Genomic DNA, 10932 nt, shown 5'->3' on the forward strand with positions numbered 1-10932 from the left:
TACGGAATACATTGAGCTGTTCTACCCAGGACAAGCACCGTTTTCACTCAAGAATTACTGGCTTGTTCTGTACAACGGCAAGAACAACTTAGCTTACCAAGTCTTGAACCTGACAGGCTATTCCACCAACGAATGGGGCTACTTTCTTGTAGGGAGTGCAGGAGTGACCCCCAAGCCCTCGCTTCTTTTGCCAGATTCCACCATCCAAAATGGTGTAGACGCCGTGGCGCTCTACCGCCACCCCAACCCTGTCTATAAAACCAACATGCAGGTGACTGTGGATGGGCTTGTTGATGCTGTGGTGTACAGAGCCCGGGGTACAGATAAAGCTGACAAGCTTGTGGCTCTTCTCACTCCTGGACAAAATGTCCTCCATGAAAATGATTCCCATAGCACTGAAGACGAGTCCATCAGCCGATGTCTCAGCCTGAAGCCCAGAGATTCCAAGAGTTTCCAGGTAAAATGGCTGAAGGTTTAAGAGGAGCCGCAGAGATCAGCCAAGACTCCATTTTAGCTTGTGTTTCTTGTTTACGCCATCTTGGTTAGGTTTATCTAACACGCCAAGCCCTAATTTGCTTTAGCATAGTTGGCTGAGTCCACCATAATCGACGGTGGTAATGTTATGCTGTAAACCAGGAGTCTCCAAACTTGGCAACATTTAAGACTTGTGGACTTCAGCTCCCAGAATTCTGGCTGGGGAATTCCGGGAATTGGCGCGCCCATCTTAAAGTCGCCAAGGTTGGAGACCCCTGCTGCAAATCATATTAGCAGCTCACGGAGGGGTTAACGACAGCCACGTGATGGCTTTGTGCAATGTCTGATAACCCTCCCAACTCCAGCCTGCTGCATCAGCATCTAGCACAATCAAGTCATCTTATCAACTTGAACCACAGTTGATGGTGGTGGGAGAAGCTTAGAAAGAGATAATTGAGTATAGGTCCTCCCGACAGGGGTTTTCCAGAAGGAAACAGGATGCGGGCTGAATTAGACTTTGAGTTTATTCCATTAGGGTTCTGATTGTGCTGACTGTTCAGAAATAATGTGTCACCAGTTCTGAGAATTAGGTTAAATGGGATACTTATCACACAAACATCTGGCTGAATGCTGATAGAAGGAAGATACTGGGAGACGTGTTGGCCTCATCTGTTCATGTTTATTTATTTGTATCTCACTTCTATTATTTTTTACAAACAATCCAAGGCATTGAACATATCCAACACATCTTCCTCCTATGTTCCTCACAACAACTCTGTGAGGTGGGTTGGGCTAAGAGAGAGGGACTGGCCCAAAGTCACCCAGTTGGCTTTCATGCCTAAGGCGGGAATAGAACTCATCGTCTCCTGGTGATTGGCCCAACATCACCCATTTGGCTTTCATGGCTAAGGCGGGAATAGAACTCATCGTCTCCTGGTGATTGGCCCAACGTCACCCATTTGGCTTTCATGGCTAAGGCAGGACTAGAACTCACCATCTCCTGGTGATTGGCCCAAAGTCACCCAGCTGACTTTCATGCCTAAAGCAGGACTAGAATTCACTGTCTCCTGATGATTAGCCCAAAGTCGGCCAGCTGGCTTTCATGGCTAAGACAGGACTTGAACTCATGGTCTCCTACTTCCTAGCCTGGTGCTTTAACCACTAGACAATATTCTCCCCAATATTCATGCATCTCCCACTCTTATGACATTCAGGAAGCTATAAAAAACATGTTTGTTCTCTCCCAGGCCTGGAACAGCATAGTTTTCAAGCCCATTTTAATTATGCTTGGATTATAACTGGGAATTTTGTTCTTCTGCTCAGTCACAATTTCTTTTTCTATATATTGTTTCCCTTTTTATCTCTAAGTTCTCCGGAATTCCCAAAGAGTTGGTTGGCCTTGAAACTGGATAATTAAATACAATCAGTCCCTGCCCTTAGATGTTTTTCTCAAGGGCTAAGTTCTGAAAAATAACTCGACAGAGTGGCTATAAGGAGCCTTCAGTTGGGGAGAGCCGTTAGAAATTTGAAAATGCACTTTTGAAAAAAACGAACATTGCAGATTCATAATACTTTTTGGGTGCCTTCTCCTGCCCACCTCCCAGGTGACTGAAACAACGCCGCTTCAGGAAAACTCTTGTGTGTCTCTCAGCTGGACTCTCAGCAAAGAGGAGCTCCATAATTCTTCCACTGTCATCAACGAAGTGGGCCTGGCCAATGACTCATTACTGTACAAGTTCATAGAACTGAAGGGGAAGCCCGGGGACAGCTTAAAAAAATACACATTGCACTTCTTCTTCGGGAACCATAACCGGCCGTACACCAGCATCCACCTGCAAGGCAGATTTGGGAGCGAGGGTCTCTTTGTCGTCATGCCAGGACGAATGTTCCAGAGTGTTAAGCCTAATGGTATGTCAATGGTCCTAATAAATTGTTCTGTTCATCTCCTGGTAGTCCTTGACTTACAACTATGCATTTAGTGGCCGTCTGAAGTTACAACGGCACTGAAAAAGGTGACTTAGGACCGTTTTTCACACTTACGACCCTTGTAGCATCCCTGCGGTCACGTGATCAAAATTCAAATGCTTGGCAACTGACTCGTACTTATGATGGTTGCAGTGTCCCGGGGTCATGTGATCCCCTTTTGCGACCTTCTGACAAGCAAAGTCAAGAAAGGTTGTGAAATGGGGCAAAATTTGCTTAACACCTGTCTCGCTTAGTAATAGACATTTTGGGTTCAGTTGTGGCCGTAAGTCAAGGACTACCTGTATTTGTGCTTTGGAATGGGAATTGACAGGCATATTTTTGTCATGCATAAAACATGCCACGTTTTACATATTTGGGGCCATGTTATCAGTGCGTAAAGCAGCGGATGGTTTGGGGTTTTTTTTTCCCAATTCACAGAAGGATATTGTGCTTGCAAAGATTTTGTCCGTTGTTTCCGGGGCCCGTTAAATCAAGGCTTTACATTTTACTGAGCTAAAACAAGGAAAAGAGTAGCTAGTGAAAAATGTTTAAAAATTGAAATACTGTGCCAGTGAAGAAGTGACAGTTGTGAAAAGTATATTAATTAGGTACTTTAAAAGTGTGTGTGTGAGAGAGAAAACAAGATAATTATGGGTGCAAAATGGACATGGATGAATACAGAAGTGAGTAACCAGTATCAAGGATGTGTAAAAAGTTAGCAAAAAATCACACAGTTGTTGAGAGGGGAAAATTTTTAAATCAGTTCAATTTGAAGCTGTTTGGCAACAGGTTGTCGGTCCAATTTGCCTGCGTTCTCTTAATCAGCAGTTACTTTTTATTGTTTTTATATGAGGATTTTTTTTTAATCTTTGTAAGCTGCCCGGAGTCACTGAGAATGAGTTGGGCACTAATATAAATTTTCTTAAATAAATACTTTATTGCTTTTTTTTTTTTAAATGCTGGTCCTTCATTAACTTTATCCTGTTTCTTTCCAGAGCAGTTGGTGATGCCCACTCTCTGGAATCACTCTTTCCCAGAGCAGGAGAACATGACGGTGGCGCTATTCAGCCGAAAGCTGCGACTTCCATACGGTACTCTAAATATTGCCGAGAAAATAGAATACCTTGTGACGTGGAATCCTGGGATGGTCTCTCAAATCCCCGGTGTATCTGGGAAAAGGGAAAGGTGAGCCTCTTGTATTCCTACAGTGCCTTGTTCTTTCCACTCCTATTCTGCATTTCTTTCTGTAAAAACTAGGGCGGGTCCCTTCTGAGAATTTGCCACGCCCACATTTCTTCTGTAGGCTCAATTGTCTCTTATGCAAGTGTTGTCTAGTCCAGGGCTTTTCAACCTTTTCACCCATTGTACCACTTTTAGAATATGGCAACATCCGAATACCACCAGTTGCAAGGTGTCAAAAAAAAAAAAAAAAGGAAAAAAGTGATAAAGTACAGGTAGTCCTCGACTTACAACAGTTCGCTTAGTGACTGTTTGAAGTTACAGTGGCACTGAAAAAAGTGCCCCCCAAGCCATAGCCGAGCAAGACGCCTGCCTGCCCGCCCGGCGGCGCTCTTCCTCCTGTCCGAGGTTTTCATTGTTGTGAGCATTTCTGTTCAGGATTGGCAGCAGGGGTGGGGTGGGGAGTGTTTAGTTTTTATTCCCCCCCCCCGTCTGCTGGGTGGTTGTAGCAGGTTTTGGTCACTTCACATGACCCTGTGACCGTCATAAATATGAATCAGTTGCCAAGCATCTGAATGTAAATCAGAAGACACTGGAGATGCTGCAACATTCCAGCTGATCGGCACTTCTTCTGGGCTCAGCAGAAGCACCAGGATCAGCGCCGAGCTCCAGCTGGAGTCTGGCACTGATCCTGGTGCTTCCACTGAGCCCTGACAGCCCTGAAGCTCCAGCTGTCTCTCGCTCAGGCTTGTGCGGTGCTGCCACCGGTTCAGCTCATTCCCCTCCCCCGCTACCACTTTTCTAGGATGGTCGCGTACCACCTGCCAGGTGCCAGTGTACCACAGGTGGTACTCGTACCACTGGTTGAAAAGCCCTGGTCTAGTCTGCCGCACTTCCTCCTTCTCCCAAGATCATTCTCACATCCCATTAAAGGTAAAGGTAAGATAAAGGTTCCCCCCATCCAGTTGTCTCCAATTCTAGGGGTGGTGCTCACCTCCATTTCCTAGACAAGGCAACCAGCATTGTCCGAAGATAGTTCCGTGGTCGTGTAGCCAGCACTATATGCTAAGGTGACCTTCCCACCAAAGTGGTACCTATTTATCTACTTACATTTGCATGCTTTCAAACTGCTAGGTGGGCAGGGGTTGGGCCAGAACAGGAGCTCGCTCCATCACCTGGTGCTTGGGTCTCAAACTACCAACCTTCTGGTCTACAAGCCAACTGTGTCTTAACTGCATTTATTGAAATCCTTTCCTATAACCATCATTGTGATATTTGCCTGTAAGTGTTTGGTTCCCCGTGTAATGTTTTGCTTGCTACAAATGTTCTGGGCTTGCTTTTTGTGTCCTTGCAGAATCTGGTCTTTGAGTTACTGCCCTTTTTGCAAGGAAACCTTTCTCATCTCCAACCCCACCCCAGGCATGGAGAATAGCTGTCCTCAAGAGTCTCTGTCCTTGGATCTTGGAATGTGCCTATGGACACCTAGTAAGTGGTCTTTTTTTTTCCTTGCGGGCAACTGGAGAGAATGAGGTCATCCCTTGTGTGATGGAAGGTGGTGAGAAGGCAGATCCCGAGGAGGGAGGACTGCAGTCCAGAAGAGGCAATGCAGTCCAGATATCCTATGTGAGAGAAAGAGAGTGAAGACAGTCTCTCCTCAATAATTCCCAGAGTATATTGTAGATGCAGACAGTAAAATCTGGCAAGATTTTGTCTATAGGTGTGAAACAATAAAGAACTCAGCCTGGAAGAATCACCACATGTTATTCCTGGTTTGGGGCCTGACCCATGGTGAGTGAGGAATTCTGGGACTTGAAGTCCACACATGATGTGATAGAATGTAGGGAGGAGCTGGGTTTCCAGGAGGGGGGGGAATGAATTCCAGAGGACTAAGAGGCAACTCAGCCTAGATATGTGTGAGAGAAAGAGGGTGAAGACCAACCCTCCCTCATAGTTCCTAAACTACATTTTCAATACAGATAGTAGAGTTCTCAGCATGGAAGACTTTTGTCTATAGAGATGAAACAATAAGGAACTCAACTTGGAAGAACTGCACACTCTCATTCTTGGTTTGGGGCTTATTTTTCTGAACTTTTCAAGCTAGGATGGGGAATCTGTAGTGGCCCAGATTTTAATATATATATATATATATCCTGGTTTTTTTTCCCCAGAAAGGGGCATGATGCTAAACCTGCTGCAGACACAATAACCAAAAAAGAGAGGCTTTTGTATCGTTGGGCAATGCCAAAACACCACACTAATTTTTGTGGGGTGAATTTTTTTCTTTTTGTTTTAAGTCAGTTTTTGAGGAGTCCTTGGTGTTCTTTGACCTTGCTTGTTTTCTTGCAAATGTTTCATTACCCAAACTAGGTAAACATCATCAGTTTAGTCAGCTTTTTTTTTAAAACTCCTAGCAACTGCATGGGCTAGTGAGTACTTGCAGTTTTCTTGGCAAGGTTTTTCAGAACTGATTTGCCCTTGCCTTCTTCTTGGGGTTGAGGAAGAGTGACTGGCTCAAAGTTGCCCAGCTTCATACTAAGGTGGGACTAGTCTAGAACTCATGGTCTTCCAGTCTCTGGCCTGGTGCCTTCACCACTACACCAAATCTTTTTAATATGTTTTATACGTTTTGATGTATGACCTTTACATTGTTCTTTATCTTCTTGTTCAAAATCTTAAATCTCCGAAAGTTCTTCACCGATTGCTTTGAAATTTTGACACAACATTGCATTCGAATACACGCGTGTTTTTATATACCTATATTATATAAATGTCACACCTGTGACAGATAAAAACATGCTTTTTTGAAAAACAGCGCCATCTGTTAGACGTAAAAGCAACACACGCTACGATTTTACGATTCCATTTCAATGTTTCCGACTTACGATCCATTTACGATTTCCGAATTTCCAATTTTACGATTCCATTTCAATGTTTCCGATTGCATTGTTAAATCGAATTTTCATAGATTTCGATTTATTTTCATTTTGATTTAATTATTTCGTGCGACATTGCGTTGGAATTGATGCACAGACAATGGAACAACAAAAAAATTGTATACCCACAAGCATTGTGAAATTAAACATATTAGAAACGTGCACTTTCTCTTTTCTTTCTTTTCCATTTAACCAGACTGAGCCACAGCAACGCGTGGCCGGGTACAGCTAGTTTTTATATATAAATGTTGTAACGTTGCCCAGAATCAGGTGCTTAAGATGGCTATTCTTCTCTTGATAGACTGTTCCTTCTGGCTTCAACATCCACAGCTACAAGCTCACTTCCAGCAGACACTAGTGAGGTCCATGGAAAATAGCTGCTTGTGTGCTATCTCTCTCTGTGCTCTGCAAGGTTTGTGTCCAACATGTCTTTTTAAAAAATAGCATAATATCGATTGATATTGCTTTTTGAAAACATTGCTAGGGACAATATATTCAGGTCAGAAAAGGCACAGCCAGTGTAAATAATGTTATTTTTCTGAACTTTTCAAGCTAGGATGGGGAATCTGTAGTGGCCCAGATTTCGACTATCTTAACATATTCTGAAAGGATATAGATCCTCCACCCTTGGTTTCAAGCAGGGATGCAGAAGCTGGTCTACCCAAAGCTGCCTAGAATGTGGTGCGGAGAGCTCCTATAAAAATGGCCCACTATCACATTTTGCAATTTTTAATGAGAAAGGAGAAATTATTCTCTGTGTGGGGAATAACCGCATTGCCTGTGTTTTTCATTCAGTGTTAAATTGTCTAGCAATTTAGCAACAAGGGTAAAGATTTCCCTGTCAGTTGTGTCCAACTCTAGGACATGGTGCTAATCTCTGTTTTCCCGCTGAGGGAGCCCGCGTTGTTCAAAGATGCTTCTGTGGCCATATGGCCAGCATCCCACCAAAGTGGTATCTATTTATCTACTCGCATTTGCATGCTTTGGAACTGCTAGGTGGGCAGGAACTGGGGCAAGTAATGGGAGCTCACCTCACCGTGCGGCACTTGAGTCTTGAACCCGGGCTGTCAACGTCCAGGTGACAAGCGCAGGATCTTTAATCACTGAGCCGTCACATAATAAATCAGTTTAACTGGACCTTCATGTGTGAACCTGGTCTTTCAAACCTGAATAGCTAATCCATCTTTCTTGTCTTTCCACAGAACTGAATTTCACCTGCTCTGGTACCACACTGAAACTGTCCAGTCGGTTGCTGGCCACGTCACCGGAAGAACGGCAGCTCCTTATCCAGTGGCAACAGAAATTCTCCCTAAGTTCCCACCTATTTTCTGTGGATGGGATATTCCTCCGAACTAATGCACCCTGTACATCTTCCAGTGAGATGCTACCAATAGCTAAAGGTGAGGCGATCAGGTGGTGACCAAAGATATGTGGGGAGAGGAGGAGGAATGAAAGTGACACAGGTGACCCCAGATTCTTCAAGGAAAGAATTTTCTTTCTCCTTCCTTCCTTCCTTCCTTCCTTCCTTCCTTCCTTCCTTCCTTCCTTCCTTCCTTCCTTCCTTCCTTCCTTCCTTCCTTCCTTCCTTCCTTTTTTCTTTCTTCCTTCTTCTCTTTTTCTTCCTTCCTTCCTTCCTTCCTTCCTTCCTTCCTTCCTTCCTTCCTCCCTCCCTCCCTTCCTCCCTCTCTCTCTCTCTCTCTTTCTTTCTTTCTTTCTTTCTCTCTCTCTTCATAATTTTTGCATTGTGACTGATTCCATAAATAAACCATTAAAAGAAAGCACGGATGCCTCTAGCCTTTATATTAATAATTCGTTTTTCTCTTTTTTTCCACAGCTTCACTTGAAGGCTGGGAAATTGCTTTTTTGGTCTTGGGTTCCATTTTGCTCATACTGCTGTTAATCGGTGGAACTTTCTACTGTATAAAAAGGTAAAAGAAATAAGAGCTGCTATTGGGATTTGTGCTGAAGCCAAAGCTAGCAACGAAAACGTGAACCTACAACATTGATCCAGTATGAACCTGTCTCCATTATCCTGTATGTGTACCTTTGCCCAACCTGGTACCCACCTAATGTGCTGGGCAGCTATTGTATGTGCTCATGTCCCTGGGGGATTCTGGGAGTTGAAGTTGAAGTTAGTTGCCAAGGTTTAGAGAAACACGATTCTAGGATGTTGCTTAGATTCCGCAACCATCTCTGTTCTTTCTGTTTATGAGAAACAGAGCAGAAGCAGCCTGCTCCGATCCTCTCCCCATCTCATTAAGCAAATAAAACTCACGCTACTCTAACCTATTTCCTTCTGGGTTTTCCAGACCGCAGAACTACAACAACATTGAACTGAATGATCGCTGTGAGATTATATCAGACATCTGATTCTACCAGGAAGAGCCTCCGTAAAGAAAAAAACTATTTTGGGATCTAATGAAGAGGTAAATCTCAGAAGAACGTTCCGGCCAACCGAGCACAGTGTAAACGGATCAAATTCCTGGAGTATTTATTTTGAGGGTGACGTTTTTTCTGTTCCCCCATGGAGTGTGAGAAACCTACCTCTTTGTTCCTACAGGCATCTCTCACTGCCAGCTTGTGTGAAAAATTGGTGGGGGTCCCATGATATTTTCCCCACCCACCATGAAAAAAATAAATGTGATTATTTTCTCCCTGTAACTTATCAGTGGGAGTAAAGTGCTTTGCCCACCACAATCAGAGAGAGAGAGAGAGAGAGAGAGAGAGAGAGAGAGAGAGAGAGAGAGAAAGACGAGAGAGAAGAGAGAAGAGAGAGAAGAGAGAGAGGGAGGGAGGGAGAGAACAGAGAGAGGAGAGAAAGAGAAAAGAGAGAAGAGAGAAGAGAGAGAAGCAAAACAGTTTCTTTAGAGGCAGAATGTTCAGGATTCGATTCTAGTAAATCCGGAATTATTTTTTAAGAGAAGAAAGGGGTTGGGAGGGCGGAGATCTGTTTGAAATTAGCTCACCCGGATGGATTGTTAATCAGGTCTATGGTGGCTTCACTCCCCCTAAGCAATGGATTGTCTTAGTTGTGATGTGTGTTGCCACTGACAATGCATGCCTCAAATACTGTTTGTTTTATGGGACCTCTCTCAGGGGACCTTGCCTCTTTCCATGCAGAGAAAATCTCAGGTTCATTTCCTAGTTTAGGAAACAGGAAAAGATCAGTTCAGGCGAACATTGTCACGAAGCCGTTGGTTGAGGTGACATTTTAAGCTGTGGGCAAGGAGGCAACTGGACGCCAGGCAGTTTTCTAGGCTCACCTCCCATTTCCTAAGCAATAAAAGTCAGTATGTAAACAAAAGAAATTAAAAAATAAAAATAAAAAGAGGTCAGCCTTGTCCAAACATTCCATTTTCCCCAGAATGAAACTCAGGAATTTGTATAGTAAAAAGTTGACTGTAAGCCGTCACCTTGCTCACATAGCTACCAACTCTGCAGACTTGAATTTCTTGCTCACTGCAAGAAGACTACAGCTAAAATTAAAATATGTTATTTTTATAAAACAATGCCACAAAGAGAAGGTGGTATAAATTGTGAAGGCAATCTTCCATGGGGCAAAGGCCAAATTCAGTATCTACCAAAATGTGCTGTCCCAGAACCAGCTTCTCATGCCTCTACAGATGTGAATAGGGGGTCCTTAGTGCTCTCTGAACTTGTTTGTATTCTTGCAGCTGTTTCGTTACCCAGCTAGGTAGCATCATCAGTGCTAGAAGGAAGTGGGGTTTGCTCATGTAGCAGGGATGATGTTAGGGTTTTAATTTTTTTTTTTATAGCTGTACCCGGCCACGCGTTGCTGTGGCTCAGTCTGGTAAAAGTGTGTGTGTAAAAGTTGCTTTTACATCCAACAGATGGCGCTGTTTTTCAAAAAAGCATGTTTTTACCTGTCACAGGTGTGACATCTATATAATAGAGGTATATAGAAACACGCGCGTATTCGAATGCAACGTTGTGTCAAAATTTCAAAGCAATCGGTGAAGAACTTTCAGAGATTTAAGATTTTGAACAAACGAACATTTACATTTTTATTTATATAAAATATTAACTTTTAATCAGCTACTGCCCTCTGCTGATCCCCTGGCATTGCAGCAATTACTAATTAAATTGCCCATCCATATACAGTACTTTCTGATCCTGTAGAACAGGGGTCTCCAAAACCAGCAACTTCCTTCCACAGAAATAAGGAAGATGAACTTGACAGCAAAGATGTGGTGACTCGGTGGCTTAATGATGCTGGAGGAGATGGTCTCAACTGTGGCGGTCTGAGTTGTAGTTTTGCCCACCACCATCTTACATTTTTTCCCCATTTTTAAAAATCATACTGTTCTCTTGTTTTTTTCCAGTTCTGGCATTCGGGGAGTTGTGAAATAAATGTTTAATT

Source organism: Protobothrops mucrosquamatus, unplaced genomic scaffold, assembly GCF_001527695.2.
Source record: "Protobothrops mucrosquamatus isolate PMUCROS unplaced genomic scaffold, P.Mucros_1.0 scaffold1298, whole genome shotgun sequence".
Lineage (NCBI taxonomy): Eukaryota > Metazoa > Chordata > Lepidosauria > Squamata > Viperidae > Protobothrops > Protobothrops mucrosquamatus.